The sequence below is a fragment of the Geospiza fortis genome, unplaced genomic scaffold, assembly GCF_000277835.1.
Source record: "Geospiza fortis unplaced genomic scaffold, GeoFor_1.0 scaffold77, whole genome shotgun sequence".
NCBI lineage: Eukaryota > Metazoa > Chordata > Aves > Passeriformes > Thraupidae > Geospiza > Geospiza fortis.
Window position 1 is genome coordinate 14,360 of NW_005054772.1, and position 529 is coordinate 14,888.

Here is a 529-nt window from a genome sequence, read left to right on the forward strand (position 1 = left end):
AAGTATCCACGTCTGCGCCCCAACATCCATGTCTGCACCCCAATATCCATGTCTGCACCCCAATATCCATGTCTGCATCTCAGTATCCATATCTGCACCCCAACATCCATGTCTGCACGCCAATATCCGTGTCTGCACCCCAAAATTCATGTCTGAACCCCAACATCCACGTCTGCACCCCAACAGCCATGTCTGCACCCCAGTATCCATGTCTGTACCACAACATCCGTCTGTACCACAATATCAATATCTGTACCACAATACCCATCTCTGCACCCCAACAGCCATGTCTGCACCACAACATCTGTGTCTGCACCCCAATACCCATGTCTGCACCACAACAGCCATGTCTGCACCCCAATATCCATGTCAGTACCACAATATTCATGTCTGCACCCCAATACCCATGTCTGCACCCCAATATCCATGTCTGTACACCAACAGCTATGTCTGCACCCCAACATCTGTGTCTGCACCCCAATATCCGTGTCTGCACCCCAATATCCGTGTCTGCACCCCCGTTGTGCAG